The sequence below is a fragment of the Spermophilus citellus genome, assembly GCF_964194105.1.
Source record: "Spermophilus citellus genome assembly, chromosome: 9".
Classification (NCBI taxonomy): Eukaryota; Metazoa; Chordata; class Mammalia; order Rodentia; family Sciuridae; genus Spermophilus; species Spermophilus citellus.
This window is the reverse complement of record NC_138191.1, coordinates 108,369,053-108,377,250: the sequence shown is the minus strand read 5'-3', so window position 1 is coordinate 108,377,250 and position 8,198 is coordinate 108,369,053.

The following is an 8,198-nucleotide window of genomic DNA, read 5'->3' as shown; positions in this document are numbered from 1 at the left end:
CCCGCAGGTGAGTTCCATGCCAGTGGAGGGGCGCTCTCCCAGCTGTTTAGCACCCCTCCTCAGACCTCAGCTTCTGTCTAGGAGTGAGAAAAGTGTACCCCCTCCCCATGTCCTTCTGCGGGGTTCAGTAAATAACACTGAAGTGGGAAGTTTCTTTGGGTCTAACTTTAGTGCATCTCCCCCCCCCCCCCCCCCCGCCCCATACACCTTTTTGCAAGCTTAGCTCATCTCGTTCTTAAACAGACTGAGAGTTACATGGGTCCCTTCTGTATGTGGGGTAGCTTCTGTTTTTAAAAGCTAACGTGCTTTCATTCATTCACTCATTTCTTAAGTGTGTGCTGGTTACAGGTGCCATCCAGCCCTACAGTGAGCCCAGAGGCAGGAAGGTGGGGACAGGCAGGCAACTCCCAGATGGTCCTTGTGCAGGGGTCAGTGCTGACTCTGGTGTGCAGGTGAGAGGGGACCCTGGGCAGCTGGTTCCAGAAAGCTGAGAGGACATTGAGCATACAGTAGGGGAAGCAAGACAGGGAAAGAGCATGAGAGAAACAGAAAGAGAGAGAGAGCGCCATATTTATTGTATTAAAAATAGTTCCATTCATCTGAACATATGTAACTCAGGGAACTTAATGAAAATAGCAATAGTTAATATTTATTGAGTGCACACATATCTTAATCCTCCAACAGTCCTAATTGTACAGATGAGGAAACTGAGGCCCAGAGAAAGAAAAGGCCTGTCCAGGCTCACAGTCTGTTAGGGATACCCATCTACCCCAGCTCCTCTAAGGCCACCTCTTCCTTTGCTGTCTGTCAGGGGAAGCCAGAGGCCTGTCCCAGTCCTTGCTGTTATTGCCACCACATACTGATGTACATAAGGACCCCATTTTGACAGGATGCTTAGTGGTGGGGTCTGAAAGATCCCAAGAGTCTGAACAGGGTGAGACCTCTTGGATCACTGGTCCTGACCCAGGGTGGACCTTCCACACACACTCCCACTGAAGTCTAACTACATCGGTTGAAGGAGAGTGTGGCCCTATTTTACAGATGCAGAATCCAAGGCCCAAACTGAGGTTACTCTGTGAAACCCTGGCCTAGCTGTGGTGGGAACTGAAGCAAGTTCTCCAACTCCAAAACAGCTGCCCTTCTATGTGCATAGCCCTTTACAGTTTGCAAAGCTCTTCTCTATCCCTTAGCTTATTAATTTTTTTTCATTCCACAAATATTTGCTTGGTGCATAATACGTTTCATGCATTTGGAAAATGGCACTTAGCAGGTAGATGAAGTCCTTGACCTTATGGATCTTATGGTCTCCTAGAGGAACAGATGTTATTGGTATAATTTCCCTATGCATTGAGCTAAATGTTGTCTGTGAAAGAAAGGGTGGTATGGAATATTTTCTAGTTTTAAAAGTAGGTATGCATTCATTCATTCATTCACTCATTCATTTCCTAAGTGTGCTCTGTGGGGCTGGAGAATGGATATCATCTATATTTTCCAGATGCTAAAACTGAGGCCCAGAGAAGCTCAGTGATTTGCTCAAGGTCACATAGCTCGGGCAAGCAGAGTGGTAGAGATGGAACTCTAGCAAGGGTCATTCATTTCTAATTTAGTTTTATACTCCACAAAGCCTGTAATAATAAAGAGTGCGTATGCATGCATGAGTGCATACACACACACACACACACTCCATGATAGAAAGAGTAACCTAAGGCCCAGGGCCAGTGAAGGGACTATTCAGGGTACAAAGGGGGAGCAGGTGGGGATACACCAGAGGCAACTCCTGAGCCCATTATTCCTGCTTCCCGGCTCCTGCCATCCTGCTTTCACAGATCCTGTGAACTTCCTGGTGCCTGGGAGTGCAATATATTTGCTTTCAGCATAAGTCAACCAGTTTCTCTCTCTTGTTTGCAAAAAAATAACTCTGATGGGGATAGATCTTGATGGCAGAATCAGGCCGCAAGCAGGGACCCACAGGGAAGCATGGGCATCTGGGGCTGGTTACTGCCCTAGTGAGGGAAGAAGGCAGGGAAATGACAGCTATTGTTAGGGAATGGGTCCTGGCAGCTCAGAGTATCTGGCCATGAAACAACCACTCAAAGTGTCCCTTGTGGTCCCCTAAAATTTAATACTCATAGAAGACAAGACTTTAGAGGCCTGAGCTCCACGTGCCTTAGAGCAGAATAAAGATCAGAAAGACAAATAAAGAAAGAACAGGAGGAATTCAAGGACTGAGGCTCAGAATGTTTGTTTCTAATGGCACCTCACTTAAAGAGAAAATAACAGAAGGGTAGTGGTGTGTGCTTGTATCCCAGTGACTTGGGAGGCTGAGGCAGGAGGATTGCAAGTTTGAGGCCAGCCTCAGCAACCTAGGCCCTAAGCAACTTAGCAAGATTCTATCTCAAAATAAAAAATAAAAAGGGCTGGGAATGTGGCTCAGTGACAAAGCGCCCTGGGTTTAAATCCCTAGTACCACATACACACAAAGAGGGTCGTGGAGAATAACAAACAAAATTCCCTACAACCTTAGGTCAAAACTCAGGAACTTTTTTTTTTTTTTTTAAATCTGGAAAAAAAAAAAAAAAGAAAAAAAATCTCTTATCAAGGCAGGTCAGAAATAACCAAGCACCAAATGCCTGGTTTGATCCTATGGGTGACTGAACTACGGTGTTAGTTTAATTCACAACTTTTGCCAGGTTCTTCCATAAAAATTTAAGAATTAACCCAGAAAGGGTGAGAATTGAGAATCAAAATGAGGACCAGTAGGAGGAGGATAGACTCAGGGATCTAGGTCCCCCAACCCTATGTTGGCCAAGCTGGCCCTCCTCCCCTATCAGAGGGGCTCAGCCTCCTTTGCTCAAGACCCTCAGCAAAGGGTGTACATTTGCAAAGGAAATCAACACTCTTCATCCTCCCTCTAGGTTGAGGACTGGATCAGATTCCAGCATGTTCCTGGGAACCAATTATAAAGTCAACCCTTGGAGGAGAAGCTTAAGTCACTGACAGGGTTATAAGCCTTTGCTAATTCACCTTGGCAAAATTCTGGAGCATGCATGGATGGGGGGATGAATTCTCACAAGGAATATCACTTTAGATCGGGCCGGTCTGAGCTTCAAATTCAAATTCTTCAAATTCAATGCTTTATTTGAAGAGCTCGGAAAGGTTTCTTAGTATAAGAAATTCAGAAGAAAGAAGTATCTTCCCACCCTAGACTCTGACCCCTAAGGGAGCCCAGGAGATACTGTCTCTCTTGAGAAGTTAAAAATGATTCCCAATGAGAGGAGTACCAGCCTCTTCAAGAAACCTTCTAAAGACTTGTTCTCGCATCCTGGGGAAATTGCCATATTGAAAGGATCCTGATTTCAAAGGAAATGGGGGGAGCTTTCTGTGACAGAGGTCATGTCCTAGTACTTATAGGTCAGAGGGTACATAATGCTGTGGTTTGGTTTAAGTGTGTCCCCCATGAGTTCATACATTGGAAGCTTGGTGACAGGGTGGTGATGTGAAGAGGTGGAGGGACCTCGAAGAGGTGGAACCTAGAGGGAGGTCATTAGGGACATCATCCTCAGAAGGAATTGATGTAGTTCTTGTGGGACCCTGAAGTATCACCCCAAGAGGGGTTAGTATAAAAGAGGAAGCTGGAGTCCTCTCAGTTCTCTGGCTTCCTGACTTGCACTTTGATCTTTTCCTCTAGCTCATCTTGCCTCAGGGTTACCAACTTCTCTAACTCTATTGTCACAAGTTTGTTCTTGGGGACATCAATCATTTTGTCATCCCATAGAGCGTCACACTGATCCAGTACTATGGTAATATCAAGGTCATAAAGTGGCAGGTAACTTGAAATACAATTGTGTTTCAGAGGAAGGAAGGACAAGCTTATGAAATACAGGGGTCTCAGTTAAGTTTCTGGGGAAATGGTGATTCCCAAATAGATTTTTATAAGCAACGTAACCCATGTATGTGTATCAAACCATCTTCTGCGTAATGGAAAAAGCTGTTGGCTTCCAGTGGGATCGGAGCCGGGTAAGACTTCCAGGCGAGTTCTTATGGTGCATTAGATTCAGTGGTGCTTGGAGGGTCTGTGGCAGATTGCAGTGCTGCATGGAGCCTTTGGCAAGCCAGCAGAGGCTCATCGGTTTAGGAGCAAGGCCAGGCCTTCTTTGGCAAATCATTTGCCTTTTGAGAAACAGTTCCCGGCTTGCCCCTTGGCACTGTCAGAGGCTAAACACCCAACCATGGACTACGAGGGAATCATTGAATCTAAGATACCTGCCATATTGTCGGATCCACCTAGCCATCAGATTCAGCATGCCCAATAACACTCTTTCATCAGGCAAAGATGGTATAAATGGGTCTGGACTGGAGCAGATCCTGAAAGTGCAGGGCTGTTGCATAAGCAGGTGGTTCCCCTGCCAACCTGCTATACCTTTCTCAGCCTACATGTATACTCTTATAGAAATCCCCCGTGGCCAACTCAATGAGGAGAAAAATTTTGAGTCTGGTTTACAAATGGCTCTGCGTGGTAGGCTGGCACCAGCTGGAAGTGGGTTGCTGGGATAGTACAGCACCATGTAGAGTATCCCTGAAGGACAGAGAGGGGAGTCCCCACCCTGGGAAATGCTCTGATGTATCTCCTTGTTGGGGTCTAGAAGAGCAGAAAGCCTAAGTTCTCTAATGATCTGACCAGATGGACAGGCACCTGGAGGAGATAAGATGGAAGGTGGGAAGGAAGCACGAGAAGATGCACATGGCTAGACTCTTAGGATGGACCCCGCATCAGAATCATACTTAGATCCCATGAGAGCACTCACCCAAAACTCCCAAAGACCATGTAAGGGTCTTGATGACCAGGTGGACAGGTGGACCGGCCCTGCCACTTGGTGGTAAATAGATGACTTCAGACTCCTTCTTTCGTGGAAGAGGATGGTTATTTGGTGGTTAGCTGAGTATTCTAGATTTGGATCTGCGTTCCTTGACTGCCCAAATCCACAGTATCAGTATCATTGAGTTGGCCACACCATCTGCAGACCCACCGAAAGCTATGTCCACTGTCATGGTATCCCACTCGGCATTGCTTTAGACCAAGGAGATCATTGCAGAGAGAGGAGTAAGTCAATGAGCTAAAGCCAGTTAGATCCATTGGTGCTCTGGGCCCCATTGCTCAGAAGCAGCTGGGCTTGTAGAATTATGGAATGACTTAATGAAGAACTTAATTCCAGAAGCAGATGGAGGAGGGAAAAACCCACTATGTGTTTAGAGTGTCCTCCTAGAGGGTGTCATATGCACTCTCGACAAAGCTGAACAACATGCCAGGGACCAAGGAGCAGAAGCAGGAGTGGTCCTTCTCCCAACCCTACCCAGGGCTCCACTCCCAAAGCTTGGGATTGAGAAATGTTGGTTCCCAAGGCAGGAGTGTCCTGCTAGGGGAATGTGAGGATGTTGACACTGGAATGAAAATCGAGAATGCCAGCTGATCAGTAAAGGCTTTCTGTCACTGGGTGAACAGGAAGAGAAGGGAGTCAGGACTTGGCTGGGGCCATTAATTCTGACTACCCAGAGGAAGCAGGAAGCAGTAGGGATGGAAGCCGTCTTAAGTTGAAAGTCATTGAAGGCCACAACAGTGCGAGCCGAGCCGGCAGGCCCTCCCTGGTCTTAGATCCATAGGGATGGCTGTGTGGCCCATCTTTACAGGTAAAGGACTTTGCCTGGAGGGAAGGGAAATGAAGCAAAGCCCTACTCTAGCAGCCGCAGCAGATGCGAGGCATGGGCCCCTCTTTCCCGCCCCCCCTTGTGTCACGAGTCTATGAATCTATTTTAACCCAGTGCTTCTCAGTTTCTGATGTGCATTGGAACTGTCTGTGGGCTCTTGTTAAAATGCAGCTTCTTAGCTCAGTGATAGAGCGCTCGCTTCGCCTATGCAAGGCACTGGGTTCGATCCTCAGCACCACATAAAAATAAAATAAAGGAATTGTGTCCATCTACAACTAAAAAAATGTTTTAAAAATTCAGCTTCCGTACTGGGGTGGGGGTCTGGGTCAAGGTCTGAGATTCTGAATTTCCAAGCAGTCTCTCCTGGCCTCTCTAGGTAAATCTGTCCTTCCCAGACCACCCTCTCCCCCTTCACAGCTGTGACCCCTGATCTGGAGTACTCATTCGCTTATTTATTCACTCATGAATGGCCTCTTATGCTACATGTTAATCACATGAAGAAAGGGACTTTTGATTTATTTCTTCCTTTGTAGTCCCACATGACACTCTACATACTGTGGGACAACTGAAGGTATGTGACTTATGCAGTCACTTGTACTTCCACGTATATCCAGGAACACAGAGATCCATACACAAGGGCACAGGCGCATATGGGGTATATTTAAACCTAATTGGGAACATGCACCCTCAGGGGAGTGTAGAGATTCATGCGTACAAATACACAGATACGTGATGCACTGGGCACGTAGACACAGAGGTACGCAAACCCGCAGAGCACAGGCTCCCTCTGAAAGTCTCAGGCATCAGAGTCCCAGGTACCACTAGCACCTGTGTGGTGACTTAGGCCTGGCCCTTCCCCTGCTTCCAATCCCCTACAGGGGTTCAGGGCAGAGAGAGAGCTCAGAACTTGGAGCCCTCCACCTGCTGAGTTCCCCCTTTTTCAGACCTGTGCCAGTCAGTGCCACCCCATGCAGAGTGTCCTCCCTCCTAGCTGTCCTTTCTCTCCAGTGCTAGGCCCAGTACAGCTAAGATGCTCAGTAGGTTCTCAGACTGCAGACAGGAAGCCCGAGGCCTTGCTCTCCATCCCTCAGAAAGGTGTGGAGAACCGAGTCTTGGCTGTGCCGAGTGGGACTGGTTCCCTCCGTGACTCAGGCCCTGGTACCTGCTCCTGCGTGCCCTGCCCTGGGCCCCTCACTCAACAGAGGGGTTGAAGCTGCTGCCCAGGCCCCTGTCTATTTTGTTTGCAATTATCTGTCCAGGAAGCCAGGAAACTGTTCTGAGCAAGTTTTGGCAGACAGACCCATGTCTCTGCCTAAAGATCCCTGCTCCTGATAATCCCCCAGGAAACCCCAGAGCCTCCTTCTCCTTAGAGCCCCCCTCCTCCTCTGCTTGGAGTTCCCAAGGAGCCTGACCCAGGCCTGACAGGTGTTTTTGTCCACTGCCTCTCTGAATGTGCCTAGAAGAGTAGTCAGGGTCTACCTGTTTCTGCAGGGACAGGGATCTCACCACCACCTCCAAGAGAGGCAGACCCGAGGGAGTCTGATAATACCAATGCGAATTGTGATTGGTTCTTAGGAGGAAATATCATCCTGAGCATAGAAAATAATGGGGTGAACCCTTCTGTGGCTCAGAGACCTCTTGGAAAAAAGGAGCATTTGAGCTGGGACCTGAATGACAAGAAAGCCACTGTGAGAAGAGCAAGGTGACAAGTGTCCTTGGCAGAGGGAACAGCACTTGTAAAAGCCTGAGGCAGGAAATGGCTCAAGCATCATCTCCCATCTTCTCTTCTTGCTATTTATCACCTTCAGTTTCCATAACTCACTCTATTTCTCCCCTTCCCTCCACCCCAATTCCAGAGGTCTCTCTGCTCTGCCTGTGGCTGGGGACCTCCACATGGGGCCGCTGTGCATGTAGACAGTGCTCAGTGGATCAGCACTTGGCACAGCTGAGCCTTGCCCATCCTGGCCATTGCTCTCACCTTGTGGAGTCCTGAAAGGAGGATATTCCATCCCACGTCCCACATCCCATGTCCACTAGGCCACAGTGTGAACTTGCCCATGACTCCAGAAGCCTCCACTCCTCCCATGTGTAATAGGTATAGTGATGTCAATTACAGGGCTGTCAGGAGGGACCCAGGAGATAGTCAAGTTCTTTGCAAGCATAATCAGGGTTTCCTGACTCAGGAGCTTAGGAGCATCTATCTTAATGAGTCTCTTAATTTCCCAATATATGCTCAACTATTTGCCTGTGTGCTTAACGGTATCCAACATCTCCTGATCAAAGCCATTGTCTATGCTGAACTGAACGAATCCAGCAGGTCTCTCTGTCCAGGAGACTCCTCTTCCAATGCCAGGAAGAGAGGGATTAAATTTCTCACCTGTCCCTCAGTGCTACTGCTTCTGCAGCTACCACTGGGGGCACAGTTGAAAATATGTCCTGCACAGCAGAATGGGCCCTTGTCCTGTGTTACAGTGGAGCCCGTACCTCTGTGGTTC